This window comes from Pseudophryne corroboree, chromosome 2 (genome assembly GCF_028390025.1).
Source record: "Pseudophryne corroboree isolate aPseCor3 chromosome 2, aPseCor3.hap2, whole genome shotgun sequence".
Taxonomy (NCBI): Eukaryota; Metazoa; Chordata; class Amphibia; order Anura; family Myobatrachidae; genus Pseudophryne; species Pseudophryne corroboree.
Window position 1 is genome coordinate 439,665,718 of NC_086445.1, and position 17,834 is coordinate 439,683,551.

Here is a 17,834-nt window from a genome sequence, read left to right on the forward strand (position 1 = left end):
GCTCTATTACAGATGGTAAGCAGTGATCCAGGGAGGATCCCTGCAGTTGAAATACATACTTCGGAATCCCGATACTGCTCGGAATGCCAGCCCTGACATCCTGAAAAGGGTCACAATCCCGAGGGTTTGCGGGTGCTGCCGACAGGAAATCTGTGTGTGTGTGTGTGTATGGGTGGAGGGCATGGGGGGGAGGTTAGGTTTAGGCTGCAGGGGGAGGCTTGGTGTTAGGCTGCGGGGAAGGGGGTTAGGTTTAGGCATCCCTGGGAAGGGTTAGGCTGTAAGGGAGGGAGGGTTAGGTTTAGGCTGCAGGGGGAGGCTAGGTGTTAGGACGCGGGGAAGGGGGTTAGGTTTAGGCATCCCCAGGAAGGGTTAGGATGTGAGGTAAGGAGGGTTAGGTTTAAACTGCAAAAAGGGGGGAGGGGGGGAGGGTTGGATTAGGCACCACCGGGGAGGGTTAGTGATAGGCTGTGGGGGGGGAGGTTAGGTTAAGGCTGCGGAAAGGGAGCGTCAGGAAGCATTGGGGGAAGGCAAGTATACCTATCTAGGCCCTATCGGGATTCTCAACATCGTGATGCCGCGGACTGTCTTCTGACCGTTGGTATCCCGACCGCCTGCATATCAGACCCAACCCAGTAAGCAGCAGCACATCGTAATTGCCTCTCCACCACCCCCCACCAATAATTTCATGGTCCACCTAGACTACCCACTTAATACATGAGAACCCTTACGAAAGGGTCCTACATAGCTTTGAATAATGCTATGATCTTTAGTAAAGAAGTTTCACATTATTTTATTTATTTTTTTAGTTAGATTATAGTCACGTTAATATGGGGTGTTTCCCTTTGTTTATAGACACATACATTACACTATTAATATACCCCCTGTGCAAACCCCACCCCCCCAAATCCCCCACACACACTGGAAACATCCCCCATGTCACTAATCACATACCCATTGGGCTAGTTACACTGCCTGCGGTGGCGCACAATAGGCCCCACACAGTGGTGCAAGTAGAAATAAATGTCTTATAGGTACTGTGTGCGCGAAAAAAATGGGTGTGGCCAAGTGCCACATGGGACGTGGTCAATAAAAATGGGGGCGTGATACACATATGGGAGGGCCAGATACACTTATGACACCAATAGTGTCAGATACACATATGCCCCCACCATGCCAGATATGCTCCTACCGTGACCGATGCACAAATGCCCCATGGTGCCAGATGCACAAATGCACCCAGTAGTGACATATATGCCCCCAGAGTGCCAGATACACATATGCCCCCAGAGTGCCAGATATGCTTCTTCTGTGCCAGATACACATGCCCCCACATTGCAAGATACACATGCAAACAGTGCCATATACACATATGCCCCCACAGTGCCAGATACACATATGCCCCCACAGTGCCAGATATGACCCCAGTGCCAGATACACATGCCCCCACAGTGCCAGATACACATGCCCCCACAGTGCCAGATACACATGCCCCCACAGTGCCAGATACACATGCCCCCAGAGTGGCAGATATGCCCCAGCAGTGCAACTCACCGTTGTTTCTGCTGCCTGGGGCTGGCACAATATTCTGCTTCTGGGGAGAGGAGTGCGCAGCACGCGTCCTCCTGTCCCTCTCCTGCCCTCAGTCCAGTCTCCTGAACTGGCGGTCCGGCAGCGGTGGCTCTTGATTGGCTGCCAGTCTGCGAGCTCTGGCTCACAAACTGGCTCAGTGCACGCCGCCACCGGACTCACAGGCAGGAGAGGAGAGGCGCATGCTGCGCTCTCCACTCTCAAACACCCGGTGTCTGCAAGGTGGCGGCCCGACGGTAAGGCATACCTGCTGGGATTTTCTTAAGGGTACGCCGTACCGCCATATTTGCAGCACTGGCCCCACATAAATATTAGCTCCAGGCCTACGTTGACCTTTATTGTGCAACTGTATGGTGTGTACTCAGCTTTACAGTATCATCACTCCATATTCATGGGGCTCTTAACCAGGGGTAGTAGCTGTATCCCCTGGGATACTGGTGAAACAAAATAATATTGTTCTAGTGTGCTGTTTGTTTATTTATTTATTAACAGTTTCTTATATAGCGCAGCATATTCCATTGTGCTTTACAATTAGAACAACAGTAATAGAACAAAACTGGGTAAAAACAGACAGACAGAGGTAGGAAGGCCCTGCTCGCAAGCTTACAATCTATAGGATATGTGGTCAAACAGATATCAACATGTACACCTATTTTTTCTTTTACCTTTTTTCATTTTGGTGTTGCAGTTTGATAAATATGTTGTATTGATGTAAAGGAAGTTTTGTATTGCTAATACCAGTTGAGTACCCCATATCCAAAATGCTTGGGACCAGAAGTATTTTGGAATAATTGCCTACCATAATGAGATATCATGGGATAGGACCCGAGTCGAAGCACAAAATTCTTCATATGCACCTTATACACACACACACACACACACACACACACACTGAAGGTAATATACTTCTTACAATATTTTTAATAACTGAGTATTAAACAAAGTTTGTGTACATTGAGCCATCAGAAAACAAAAGGTTTCACTATCTCAGTCTCACTCAAAAAATTCCGTATTTTGGAATATTCCATATTTTGGAACATTTGGATATGGGATACTCAACCTGTAGTACTGTAGAGTCACATATATTTACAGTGAACTGTCGTGTTGGAGCTCAATGTGACAAAAGTAATGGCGGCAGGGTAGCTAAAGTGGTCAAGGTAAAGAGGTCAAGGTCAAAACAGAAAAGAAAAGAAAAAAAAAAAAACCAAGAGCAATTCTTAAAGATCTGTAGATCATAAAAAATGATCGATGCTTATGTAAGACATACAAATAAGTGTCACCAAGTTGTTCTGGCAAACTACAGCTAATTGAATGGGATAAGTTAGGTTAACTTTTTAAAGACAATATTACTACTACCTGCTATAAAAAAGACTCATTTCTGACTGTATCAAAGCTAACACAGAAGAATATCTCAGCATATTTATTTCTAGATGAAAGTAACAAGAACCTGATTTTCTTTATTTTCTAAAATATTTCTCATTCAAAACTAAAATATCTCTAATGCTGTTAATTACAAAAACATAATTGTAACTAATCACATCTACAGTATGCACTGCCACATGCACCAAAGTACTGTATTTCTTAAGTGTCAGCCTTTACTAGCACTTATGCCGGAAATAAAGAACACACACGGACCATGTTGTCAGAGCTGTCAGATACTCCCCACACTGGGGAACCAGGCAGAAGCTCCAGTGACCCACAATCAGTTTTGTGAATGGTTTGCTCACAAGTCAGTGATGACAGAGACAAGATTACACTTCAGCTATACTGACATTGTGATATCCGTACAGAATACTTGCATGGTGCATTAGAGTATGGATGCCATACATACACACACATATATATATATATATATATATATATATATATATATATAATTTTATTTATATAGCGCTCTTTCTCCAATAGGACTCAAGGCGCTTAACAGATACATAGCATAATATAGTACAGAAAATAGTGAAGTACATTTTCATAAAATACAGAAGCATGAAGGGACATTATGGAAATGCTTGAGTAAACAGAAAAGTCTTGAGTCTACTTTTGAAGGATTCTATAGTTGGGGCCCCTCACACTGTGCGGGGAAGTGAGTCCCATAGAGTCGGAGCCGCATGACTAAAAGCTCGACCCCCAGATGAATTACGGTAGATTCTAGGTACTGCTAAAAGTCCTTTATCTACAGATCGCAGTAATCGAGTGGGGCAGTATGGGGTCAGAAGCTGTTTCAGGTACCTTGGGTCTTGGTCATATAATGCTTTGAAACTCAGTAAGCCAATCTTGAAGATGATTCGCCATCTTACAGGCAGCCAGTGAAGGGAGTAGAGGATGGGTGTTATGTGGCTAGAACGGGGCTGGTTGGGTAATAGCCTGGCAGCTGTGTTTTGCACCAGCTGTAATATATATATTTATTTATTTATTAAGGGTTTTTGACACCACATGATATTGGGATCCATAAAGGGATTGGAAAATTCATCTACTAAATATTTACAGAAAAATTGAATTGGTTTAATATTGTCTTGATGCTATAAGTTTTTACTAACATTTTTTTTATAAATTTATGTACATCTTGGAGAAGAAAAAGACTGATGCCATTTTACTTGCTATTAAATTGGTATAAGAGGTTCATTACCTCAATTTTAAAAGGTTATAATACTAGGCGCACCCCAAAGAAACATCAAATTCATATATATATATATATATATATATATATATATATATATATAATATGTTATACTAGCTCCCTTGGGAACCCCTGTGTTAATCTCTTTCTTCTTGTACGTTATCTAACAGAAGGTACCTCTGAGGTGAAGCTTTCCCTTAGCACAGAATTGGGGCCTAATTATATATATAAAGAATTTACTTACCGATAATTCTATTTCTCATAGTCCGTAGTGGATGCTGGGGACTCCGAAAGGACCATGGGGAATAGCGGCTCCGCAGGAGACTGGGCACAAAAGTAAAAGCTTTAAGACTACCTGGTGTGCACTGGCTCCTCCCCCTATGACCCTCCTCCAAGCCTCAGTTAGGATACTGTGCCCGGACGAGCGTACACAATAAGGAAGGATTTTGAATCCCGGGTAAGACTCATACCAGCCACACCAATCACACCGTACAACTTGTGATCTGAACCCAGTTAACAGCATGATAACAGAGGAGCCTCTGAAAAGATGGCTCACAACAATAATAACCCGATTTTTTGTAACAATAACTATGTACAAGTATTGCAGATAATCCGCACTTGGGATGGGCGTCCAGCATCCACTACGGACTATGAGAAATAGAATTATCGGTAAGTAAATTCTTATTTTCTCTGACGTCCTAGTGGATGCTGGGGACTCCGAAAGGACCATGGGGATTATACCAAAGCTCCCAAACGGGCGGGAGAGTGCGGATGACTCTGCAGCACCGAATGAGAGAACTCCAGGTCCTCCTCAGCCAGGGTATCAAATTTGTAGAATTTAGCAAACGTGTTTGCCCCTGACCAAGTAGCTGCTCGGCAAAGTTGTAAAGCCGAGACCCCTCGGGCAGCCGCCCAAGATGAGCCCACCTTCCTTGTGGAATGGGCATTTACAGATTTTGGCTGTGGCAGGCCTGCCACAGAATGTGCAAGCTGAATTGTACTACAAATCCAACGAGCAATAGTCTGCTTAGAAGCAGGAGCACCCAGCTTGTTGGGTGCATACAGGATAAACAGCGAGTCAGATTTTCTGACTCCAGCCGTCCTGGAAACATATATTTTGAGGGCCCTGACTACGTCCAGCAACTTGGAATCCTCCATGTCCCTAGTAGCCGCAGGCACCACAATAGGCTGGTTTAAGTGAAATGCTGAAACCACCTTAGGGAGAAATTGAGGACGAGTCCTCAATTCTGCCCTGTCCGTATGAAAAATTAGGTAATGGCTTTTATAGGATAAAGCCGCCAATTCTGAGACACGCCTGGCTGAGGCCAGGGCTAACAGCATTACCACTTTCCATGTGAGATATTTTAAGTCCACAGTGGTGAGTGGTTCAAACCAATGTGATTTTAGGAACCCCAAAACTACATTGAGATCCCAAGGTGCCACTGGAGGCACAAAAGGAGGCTGTATATGCAGTACCCCCTTGACAAACGTCTGAACTTCAGGAACTGAAGCTAGTTCTTTTTGGAAGAATATTGACAGGGCCGAAATTTGAACCTTAATGGACCCTAATTTTAGGCCCATAGACAGTCCTGTTTGCAGGAAAAGAAGGAAACGACCCAGTTGAAATTCCTCTGTAGGGGCCTTCCTGGCCTCACACCACGCAACATATTTACGCCAAATACGGTGATAATGTTGCACAGTTACATCCTTCCTGGCTTTGATCAGGGTAGGAATGACTTCATCCGGAATGCCTTTTTCCTTCAGGATCCGGCGTTCAACCGCCATGCCGTCAAACGCAGCCGCGGTAAGTCTTGGAACAGACATGGTCCCTGCTGGAGCAGGTCCTTTCTTAGAGGTAGAGGCCACGGGTCTTCCGTGAGCATCTCTTGAAGTTCCGGGTACCAAGTCCTTCTTGGCCAATCCGGAGCCACGAGTATAGTCGTTACTCCTCTCCTTCTTATGATTCTCAGTACCTTGGGTATGAGAGGCAGAGGAGGGAACACATACACTGACTGGTACACTCACGGTGTTACCAGAGCTTCCACAGCTATTGCCTGAGGGTCCCTTGACCTGGCGCAATATCTGTCCAGTTTTTTGTTGAGGCGGGACGCCATCATGTCCACCTTTGGTTTTTCCCAACGGTTCACAATCATGTGGAAGACTTCTGGGTGAAGTCCCCACTCCCCCGGGTGGAGATCGTGTCTGCTGAGGAAGTCTGCTTCCCAGTTGTCCACTCCCGGAATGAACACTGCTGACAGTGCTATCACATGATTTTCCGCCCAGCGAAGAATCCTTGCAACTTCCGTCATTGCCCTCCTGCTTCTTGTGCCGCCCTGTCTGTTTACGTGGGCGACTGCCGTGATGTTGTCCGACTGGATCAGCACCGGCTGACCCTGAAGCAGAGGCCTTGCCTGACTTAGGGCATTGTAAATGGCCCTTAGTTCCAGGATATTTATGTGAAGTGACGTTTCCATGCTTGACCACAAGCCCTGGAAATTTCTTCCCTGTGTGACTGCTCCCCAGCCTCTCAGGCTGGCATCCGTGGTCACCAGGACCCAGTCCTGAATGCCGAATCTGCGGCCCTCTAGAAGATGAGCACTCTGCAACCACCACAGGAGAGACACCCTTGTCCTTGGAGACAGGGTTATCCGCTGATGCATTTGAAGATGCGATCCGGACCATTTGTCCAGCAGATCCCACTGAAAAGTTCTTGCGTGGAATCTGCCGAATGGAATCGCTTCGTAAGAAGCCACCATTTTTCCCAGGACCCTTGTGCATTGATGCACTGACACTTGGCCTGGTTTTAGGAGGTTCCTGACTAGGTCGGATAACTCCCTGGCTTTCTCCTCCGGGAGAAACACCTTTTTCTGTACTGTGTCCAGAATCATCCCTAGGAACAGCAGACGTGTCGTCGGAATCAGCTGCGATTTTGGAATATTTAGAATCCATCCGTGCTGTCGTAGTACTACTTGCGATAGTGCTACTCCGACCTCTAACTGTTCTCTGGACCTTGCCCTTATCAGGAGATCGTCCAAGTAAGGGATAATTAAGACGCCTTTTCTTCGAAGAAGAATCACCATTTCGGCCATTACCTTGGTAAAGACCCGGGGTGCCGTGGACAATCCAAACGGCAGCGTCTGAAACTGATAGTGACAGTTCTGTACCACAAACCTGAGGTACCCTTGGTGAGAAGGGCAAATTGGGACATGGAGGTAAGCATCCTTGATGTCCAGAGACACCATATAGTCCCCTTCTTCCAGGTTCGCTATCACTGCTCTGAGTGATTCCATCTTGAATTTGAACCTTTGTATGTAAGTGTTCAAGGATTTCAGATTTAAAATAGGTCTCACCGAGCCGTCCGGCTTCGGTACCACAAACAGCGTGGAATAATACCCCTTTCCCTGTTGTAGGAGGGGTACCTTGCTTATCACCTGCTGGGAATACAGCTTGTGAATGGCTTCCAATACCGCCTCCCTGTCGGGGGGAGACGTTGGTAAAGCAGACTTCAGGAAGCGGCGAGGGGGAGACGTCTCGAATTCCAATTTGTACCCCTGAGATACTACCTGCAGGATCCTGGGGTCCACTTGCGAGTGAGCCCACTGCGCGCTGAAATTCTTGAGACGGGCCCCCACCGTGCCTGAGTCCGCTTGTAAGGCCCCAGCGTCATGCTGAGGACTTGGCAGAAGCGGGGGATGGCTTCTGTTCCTGGAAAGAGGCTGTCTGCTGCAGTCTTTTTCCCCTTCCTCTGCCCCGGGGCAGATACGAGTGGCCTTTTGCCCGCTTGCCCTTATGGGGACGAAAGGACTGAGCCTGAAAAGACGGTGTCTTTTTCTGCTGAGAGGTGACCTGGGGTAAAAAGGTGGATTTCCCAGCCGTTTCCGTGGCCACCAGGTCCGATAGACCGACCCCAAATAACTCCTCCCCTTTATACGGCAATACTTCCATATGCCGTTTGGAATCCGCATCACCTGACCACTGTCGCGTCCATAACCCTCTTCTGGCAGAAATGGACAGCGCACTTACTCTTGATGCCAGAGTGCAAATATCCCTCTGTGCATCTCTCATATATAGAAATGCATCCTTTAAATGCTCTATAGTCAATAATATATTGTCCCTGTCCAGGGTATCAATATTTTCAGTCAGGGAATCCGACCAAGCCACCCCAGCACTGCACATCCAGGCTGAGGCGATTGCTGGTCGCAGTATAATACCAGTATGTGTGTATATACTTTTTAGGATATTTTCCAGCTTCCTATCAGCTGGTTCCTTGAGGGTGGCCGTATCAGGAGACGGTAACGCCACTTGTTTTGATAAGCGTGTGAGCGCCTTATCTACCCTAGGGGGTGTTTCCCAACGCGCCCTAACCTCTGGCGGGAAAGGGTATAATGCCAATAATTTTTTAGAAATTAGCAGTTTTTTATCGGGGGAAACCCACGCTTCATCACACACCTCATTTAATTCATCTGATTCAGGAAAAACTACGGGTAGTTTTTTCACACCCCACATAATACCCTTTTTTGTGGTACTTGTAGTATCAGAAATGTTCAAAACCTCCTTCATTGCCGTGATCATGTAACGTGTGGCCCTACTGGAAAATACGTTTGTTTCCTCACCGTCGACACTGGAGTCCGTGTCCGTGTCTGGGTCTGTGTCGACCACCTGAGGTAACGGGCGCTTTAGAGCCCCTGACGGTGTTTGAGACGCCTGTACAGGTATTAACTGATTTGCCGGCTGTCTCATGTCGTCAACAGTCTTTTGTAAAGTGCTGACACTATCACGTAATTCCTTCCATAAGACCATCCAGTCAGGTGTCGACTCCCTAGGGGGTGACATCACTAATACAGGCAATTGCTCCGCCTCCATACCATTTTCCTCCTCATACATGTCGACACAACGTACCGACACACAGCACACACACACAGGGAATGCTCTGATAGAGGACAGGACCCCACTAGCCCTTTGGGGAGACAGAGGGAGAGTTTGCCAGCACACACCAGAGCGCTATATATATATACAGGGATAACCTTATATAAGTGTTTTTCCCTTATATAGCTGCTGTATAGATTTATCTGCCAAATTAGTGCCCCCCCTCTCTTGTTTTACCCTGTTTCTGTAGTGCAGGACTGCAGGGGAGAGTCAGGGAGCTTCCCTCCAACGGAGCTGTGAGGAAAAATGGCGCCAGTGTGCTGAGGAGATAGGCTCCGCCCCCTTCTCGGCGGTCGTTCTCCCGCTTTTTTATGGAAAAACAGGCATGAGTTTAATGCATCCATATAGCCCAGGAGCTATATGTGATGCATTTTTTGCCCCCTAAGGTGTTTATATTGCGTCTCAGGGCGCCCCCACCCAGCGCCCTGCACCCTCAGTGACCGGAGTGTGAAGTGTGCTGAGAGCAATGGCGCACAGCTGCGGTGCTGTGCGCTACCTTATTGAAGACAGGACGTCTTCTGCCGCCGATTTTTCCCGGACCTCTTCTGCTCTTCTGGCTCTGTAAGGGGGACGGCGGCGCGGCTCTGGGACCCATCCATGGCTGGGCCTGTGATCGTCCCTCTGGAGCTAATGTCCAGTAGCCTAAGAAGCCCAATCCACTCTGCACGCAGGTGAGTTCGCTTCTTCTCCCCTTAGTCCCTCGATGCAGTGAGCCTGTTGCCAGCAGGTCTCACTGAAAATAAAAAACCTAAATCTATACTTTCTTTCTAAGCAGTTCAGGAGAGCCACCTATACTGCACCCTTCTCGTTCGGGCACAAAAATCTAACTGAGGCTTGGAGGAGGGTCATAGGGGGAGGAGCCAGTGCACACCAGGTAGTATTAAAACTTTTACTTTTGTGCCCAGTCTCCTGCGGAGCCGCTATTCCCCATGGTCCTTTCGGAGTCCCCAGCATCCACTAGGACGTCAGAGAAATATTGTTTACAGACCATGACCGCCGGGATCCCGACTGACGGCAATTTACCTGCATCCCTCTTAGGCAATGCTACAATACTTCCCTGGGAGTATGTAGTTACAAATCCATGAATGTTGGCCCATAAAGCCATGTCAAGTAACAAAATGCACTTCATAGCTACCAAATACAGTATATCAAGAGAATATCAAAGTATATTAGGGTTTCAATAGAAAATCTGCATTCAGTAGATAAAAGTACTGCTGTTACAATGTAACAGTGCTTGGTAGTAATTAATGTCACATGACATTAAAGAGGATCACCTTATTATAAAAACAGCAATGTCCTGATAAGCAATAAACTGACTGTTTAGTTCATGCAATGCACACGGAGGACCCTACTCAGTATCCAATGAGTTAGTGATGCGATCACATACTGACAATCCCGTGCACAGTGCACACGTGCAGCCGCCATATCGCGCATGCGCACACAGTGAAATGCGATAGGCCTTGCTGCGCAGAAAAAAAGGAAAAACTACCCTAAAGTAATTCTCTCCAGGCGCTGATTGGGGAGGTTAAACACAGCAGCTAAAAGGAGGGGTTGTTCAGACCTCATAAAAAATAGCAACAAATAGATTTCTAGCGCTATACGGTCATAGATGAGATGAGCAGATCAATACACAAACATATTTAATTCATGATAAAATTCAATAAAACATCCATAAAATTAAGTAAATAAAGGAATTAATGGAACCCTTGAAAAGGGTATATGGCATTACTCCCAATCACATTTAGCTGAGAATGGAGGAGATGATAGGACCTGTTCCTATATAAAGTCCCCTTCTGCGTCCAAATGGAAGGCAATGTCCTCAATTCAGATGGTGCACCTCCAGCAAAGGTCCATGAGGTTCAATGATGGGGGCTTGGTTCAGGTCCTCGGTCTCCAAATGTTGTAGGTCCAGGGAGTGATGCAAGGGAGCAGCTCACACCAGTGAGGGTACACCATCTGAATTGAGGACATTGCCTTTTACCACTACACCAAGGAACTGCAATACTGCGGAGTGCAGAGCGGCTTAGCAATCCTTGAACACCTGTGGTAACTATTATTAACAACAGACTATCATATTGGTCCATTTGGACGCAGAAGGGGACTTTATATAGGAACAGGTCCTATCATCTCCTCCATTCTCAGCTAAATGTGATTGGGAGTAATGCCATATACCCTTTTCAAGGGTTCCATTCATTCCTTTATTTACTTAATTTGATGGACGTTTTATTGAATTTTATCATGAATTAAATATGTTTGTGTATTGATCTGCTCATCTCATCTATGACCATATAGCGCTAGAAATCTATTTCTTGCTGCGTAGGCCGGGGGGGGAGCTTCCACAAACATTAGCCCCCAGCATGTGATCGCAGCCATTTGCAACTGAAGCTGAATCATGACCCGAGTCTTTAAGGAAACACATTGCAACAAGTTTTCTACAAAGCATAATCTTTAACTTGAAAACACACCTGACCAATTTTCTTTTGTAAGGTTAGATTTGAATATGTATTGCAGGACATTGTTATGTTTTGAGAAGGGAAGAGGGATATGTAGTAGTAGTAGTAGTCATCGTCGTCGTAGTATTATAAAAAAGCAAATAAAGGTTGTTGCTCTTATTCCAATAATATTCTACCTTTTGGTAATGAAAATAAAAATGGTATTTCCCTGTCATGAACAGATAACTACCCAAAACTATGATGAAGTCAAGTGTGACGGGCACTGAAGACTACTGAAACAGCCACTTATCTCTCACATCCAGTCTAGAGCCGGACTGCATTACGGCTGCACTGTCATCAGCTGTGTCAATGTCCACCAAATATAATAATACGTATGAGGAGTACAGGGAGAATTACAGTGCTCTCTGAGGCTATGATACTATACAATTATAAAACTTTTCCTCAGTAAAGTCATAGTATATTCAGTTAAAACAGAAAGGCTAGAAAGGAAAGGAAAGGAAGGATAAACAAACTTGAGCAAAAATTATTTAAGTAAAGGGCATACATTTGAATATGAAAATAAAATTCATAGTACATCTGTACATTTCTGATTTTATTACTATTTTGCTAGCAGTGCAATTTTTTTATTGTATCACAATGCATCTGATTTTAATGCCCCCCCCCCCCCCCCCCCATGCATCTATGTATGGGGTCCACAAGTCAGTTGAAAACTTACAAAACAATACCTCAACAGGAGTGCATTGGAAATATAATAGCATGGGCAACAAATGTTTACCTATGTTTATGACATGTGTTGAGCACCAAGAATATATTTTCTTCAGTTACCACTTGCATGTTTTAAATACATACAGATTGGATGCATTTATGAAACGCATATAAACCACATTTTTACGTGAGCTTTAGCAGCTGACACATGGCAAATGACAGCATGTCTAAACAAGGAAAATAGCTAATTAGGTTTTTAAATTCTCAATCTATGAATATGGTATTACAGGATTAACTACTACATTACTAAAATATTATACAATCCCATTTAGGTTTTATTTTCAATATAGAAATTACCTCAAACATGAAGTGGCAGATCTACCACCCTCCAATGATACAGCAACCACAGTTGGTCCAGTTACTGAGAGATCCATCCGAGGGATGGAGCACCTATCATGCTCTCAACTCTGGCAACAAACCAGTGCAGAAGAAGAAATTAAGGGGGTAATTCAGAGTTGATCGCAGCAGCAAATTTGTTAGCAGTTGGGTAAAACCATGTGCACTGCAGGGGGAGCAGCATAACATTTGCAGAGAGAGTTAGATTTGGGTGGGATATATTGTTTCTGTGCAGGGTAAATACTGGCTGCTATATCTTTACACCGCAATTTAGATTTCAGTTTGAACACACCCCACCCAAATCTAACTCTCTCTGCACATGTTATATCTGCCCCCCTGCAGTGCACATGGTTTTGCACATCTGCTAACAAAGTTGCTGCTACGATCAGGTCTGAATTAGGCCCTAAGTTCTAGCAGCTAATAAGGCTAGCTTATAGAAGTCCCTGGCAGGTGCACATCATCCCATCCTCACTGATCTAGCTCTCCGGTACTGCAGACATGCACTTTAGCCACTTAGCTAATATTTCTTCCAAAAACGCTCAGAAATTGTTGTTGTTGTTTTTTTTTATGGCTGCATCAGGTCAAGAACATCTATTTAAAACTGATCCAACACTTATTTTTTCTTTATACAAAGTATAAAGCAATTTAGATGGTATACTGTGCATGAACTTGAACGTTAAACTAGTGATTTGCCATTGAAGGTTGATGATTTAAACCATTGATGATTGTGTGCACACATGCATAGATTTCTGCCATCGGCCAGATGCCATGGATATTTTATCATCGGGCGCAACTATTGATGGTACATAATCATCTCCACACCATTGAAGGCAAATCACTGGTCATCGGCCATAAATAATGACCCATAGTGGTCCCGTATGAATAGTATTGCTTGATGGGGAATCCACAAAATAAGTTGTAGTCTACAGGAGTCCCGGGGGGCTGGGGCTACTGATCTGATATGGGAGCCTGTCACATGTGTGAAGAAACCGGTATGACTAATATATTCGAAGAAGGTGGTTGGGACACACACAAAAGAATATCAATATTTCCAACATAACACAAATAACTATACTCCATGAAACTGATGGTGAGAGATACTTGGGTGCTGCTTTGATTACATTTCCCAGGGGGCTGCTCCTCTCCGCAGTCCCGGGTATACACTGGGGCAGCATACTGATTTCACTCAATGTCACTCTTTTTATTAAAGTGTATTAGTTGCTCACAGGAATTGGAAGTCGAACTTTCTGACTTAAATACAGTAACCTGCTTATTAACTCATCAGTACCTAGCGACATCACCACCAGATGCCTCAGTCTGAAATGCTATATGCACAAGAATATTGAGTCAACCCACAAAATGTTTGTCTCCTAAGCACATGTAAAAAGAGTCAAAGTAACTGAAAGCCAATGGAATTGTGCTGCATGCAATATTTTTCTTACAACTCTGGAGATATTGTAGTAGAGTATGCACCTGTCCATTGAATTAATGTTGCTAAAGAAATGCGCTTTAAAGAAAACCTATGTTCCTAATAAAACACATGAAACATAAGTTTACCAAGTCTTTTAATAGGTCTGTAGCTTTCCTGGTCACTAATCCACTGCTGTCTTACAACACTTTCATTGCACATAATTGAAATCACTTGCACAAAGGATAGCTGATAATATGGAGATAATTCATTGCATTTTACTTATGTCTTAAAAGTACAAAACATTCAAAATGATCCAAGTAAAGCAGCGCATAGTCAGACTACAGTATATCACTCGCTCTGAATTTTCACAGAACATGTCATAAATAATGTCATTGGCAGAACACTGTAGTACTTCTCTGCTGTAGGGCCATAAAACACACAGCAGACATTTTGACCGCTCAAGTACTTAAGAGATCCCCATGGTCTGCTAGAAAAACCTCTGTTGGACAGGATGCAGGTACTTTGGTTTCCCTAATACAAACTCTGCATGCGGCCAACGGTTTCACTTCCACAATGCATTAAATTTATTGGGCTCATGGTTAGCAGACTGTGGGGCTGATAAAGGTCTGGAGTTAAACAGAGACATTAAGCAAGACAAACATGCTATTGACCACTATAACTTGTCATGTATATTACAGACTCATGAAAATATATATCTTCCTTTAAACTTTTCTCCCCTTACTGAAGTGTACTTCGTGCCTCATATACAGGGGTGTCCCCAAACATCTGCTCTGACAGGATATATTTTAATTCACTTCCAGGAATTTTTCTGTAATAAATTAAAAAACTGTATTCAGAAAATGGAAAAATGACTTAAAATGTGTCAACATTTATCAAGTCAACATGGCAAAATGGAAACATGCAGCATGTCAACACTGCTGAAATGTTGACATGATAGCATGACTACAAGCTGTCCCTGGTGGTCCTGCAGTGTTGTCTCATGCAGCGTCTTTTATGTCCTAACGGTCACGTGATGAGCAGTTAACTTATGTACAATCCTCCTATCCCTAATCCTTCCCGCTAATATTAACCATCCCCCCCAGTGCCTTACCCTTACCATCCCCCACAGCATAAATGTAACCCCCACTAGAGCCAAACCCTAACCCTTCCATCCCGCAGCCCAATCTTAATGTTTATATTCTAAGAATGTCAGGATTTCAGGTCGACACAGTGAACATGTCAACATGTTGCCTGTCGATATTTCAACAATGTCAACATCATAACTGTTGACAGCTGTGGTGTCTAGTGGAATGTCATCAGACATAAGTAGAAAGGCAAGATGTGGGGAATGGCTCCCCTTACCATTTCCTGTGGATAGTTCTTGCTTCTGTATACTAATATTTTCACTTGTACTGGAAGTATGTGTATCCATTGGCTCTGATTGACAGGTCGCCCGTACCATTTCTAACTCTGCTCCACTGACTGGCTTTATTATGCTGGAATGACACAGCCTCCCATAATTAAGCTCAGATCTCAGCGGATTGTTCACAGTGATAATTCCACCTTTTGTCATTCAGCTTCAAATAAACCCCTTTTGTTCTGCATTATAACACAGATTCTGGTATCATTGAAGTATATTAACTTTAGCCTATTACTGTCACATAGAAATGTTCCCTGAGCCATGGCAAAAAGACTCCCCAGACGAAACTTTATGTCAAGTTAATCCAAGCTTTAATAAATATGGGGATACGTAACTGTATTCTAATTTAGCTTTGTGATCTGCACAACGTGCATTGAGAATGGGAAGGGAAAAGAAAGCGAAAAGATAAACTGCTTTCTGGCACAATGTATTGAGAAACGTGAGATCCAGATATTGAAGTGATATTACAGAAGTGATGTGTACTATCATACTTACAGAATTGTATTCGTCACCACAAGTTGTGTATCACTTTTATGCACAATTTAACGACCTAAATGTTGTGCCTACTTATAGTTTATGCACAGAAGTCATTTCAAAACTGTACACATATCTCTCTATAAGAATGATGTCCTGAAGCAACAGAATGATATATGGTCTGTATGTCTTTGTACACAGATTCTGGAAATATTGTATGTTATACAACTGGGCATTAAATTGCCAGCAGAATTTAAAATCAAATAAGAAACGTGATAACCCTCCCATAACACAGTACACTGTGCGGCCCATCAAAGAGTTTTCAATCCCGCAAGTGTAATTTGTGCAGTATAAAAGAACTGTGTATTACTGAACAGTACATTATTGGTGCAATATATTTTCTGACAGCCTTTCACTGACACAGAAGTTCACAGACAGGCCTCTCTTCAGGGACCGGGAGTGATTGGACAAAAGAAATACTCCAATGTTTCATTTTTTGGAGATGCTTTGTGTGCCCCTCTTGTGTTTGTAGAATGGATCACTAAAATAATCACAAGTTATTTATTCAAACAATCAGAATAAATACATTAGAAACACCGGGATCATGATAGCATTTCTCATACTGTATTTTACAACTCACTAGAACCTTTGAAGTGCATCATCTAACAGTAAATTACAGATGTATTGTATCATATTAAATTACACTTTTTGCTGTTGTTTTTGGTTCAGAGAGAGAAAGAGAGAAACTATTTCCATTACTGTTGAATATATTTATTATAGTATATAACATTGCCTAGCTGATGTACAAACTTAGGAACACAAATTCTAGACAGAGGCAGACAAACATGATGCCACATTAATGAACAAACTGTTTTTGGAACCAGTTACAAGATTTAGAAAATTAGCCACCTAAATTCCAGGGTCTCATTAAATACTTAAAATATACTGGTGTTAGGCACATTAGTATTACATTTCCCTACAATGTCTCTTTTTTGCTTGAATAGGTCATGCAATAGATTTTGCTATTTTGTTAGAATACAAGAACCCAATTATACAAAATACTTTTAATAAAGCAGACTCCTGTGGAACCTTGCAGTTCAATAAAGAGGAACCAGTCCTAGGCTACAACACACAATACAACTGGCTCAGTATACTTCAACCAAGATGCAGGACCTCCAGAAAAGAGACACACACACACACACACACCAAAAAGTAACACACAAAAAAAGAAAAAAGGAGAAGAAAATGCAAATCTGAGACACACGGAAGGTGAAGGCAAGACTGGCATCAGACATGATTAGACATACTTCATATAATCAGCAAAGGTAGCAGTAAAGCTTAATGAGGACATTATGGTTAGAGTTTATGATTTGCAATCATGCACATGCCATAAGCATCCTGCAAGTCACTGAAAGCATTAAATGTCAGTGTGATGGTTCTGACACACAGATGACTCAATCACTTAATATTATGGCTTCATATTCAGATACTTTTTTATCTAACTGTAAAGTGGAGATATGATATACAGGAAGGGGTGTCTGTTAATTTGGTGTTGCTTACTTTGAAGAGTGAAGATATGAGGAATGGGCCTCTGACCGGGTGGTCTTCAGTATGTCGACTGACGGGATCCCGGCGCACAGTATACCGGCGTCGGGATCCCGACAGCCGGCATACCGACACTTATTCTCCCTTGTGGGGGTCCACGACCCCCCTGGAGGGAGAATAAAATAGCGTAGCGCGGCGAGCCCGCAAGGGGCTCATTTGCACTCGCCACATTGTCGGTAAGCCAGCGGTCGGGCTCCCGGCGCCGGTATGCTGGTCGCCGGGAGCCCGACCGCCGGCATA

General features: G+C 43.8%; 1 protein-coding gene across 8 annotated transcripts in view; it reads right to left on the minus strand.

The window, feature by feature from the left end:
- Positions 1-17,834, minus strand: part of MSI2 (musashi RNA binding protein 2) — a 1,055,328-nt gene that overhangs the window by 613,638 nt on the left and 423,856 nt on the right. The window lies entirely within an intron of this gene.